Genomic DNA, 247 nt, shown 5'->3' on the forward strand with positions numbered 1-247 from the left:
CGGTGCAGGGGTGTGCCCCAGCATTACCGGCAGCCCCTGCTCGCAGGGTAGCACAGAGAGAGGCTCTGTGCCTGGGGACCCACGGATCCCAAAGGGAGATGCTCCTGCCTGGGGACCCGCTCGTCCCTCCCCTCTCTGCCCTATCGCAGCGTAACCCAACAGCAGCTAAAGCCCAGGAGCGTATCCCTCGGTGGCACCGGGTCCCGGCTGCCTTTGGTTCATCAGCTGGCACAGGCAGGGGGGGGGG

This window comes from Fulmarus glacialis, unplaced genomic scaffold (assembly GCF_000690835.1).
Source record: "Fulmarus glacialis isolate BGI_N327 unplaced genomic scaffold, ASM69083v1 scaffold31713, whole genome shotgun sequence".
Lineage (NCBI taxonomy): Eukaryota > Metazoa > Chordata > Aves > Procellariiformes > Procellariidae > Fulmarus > Fulmarus glacialis.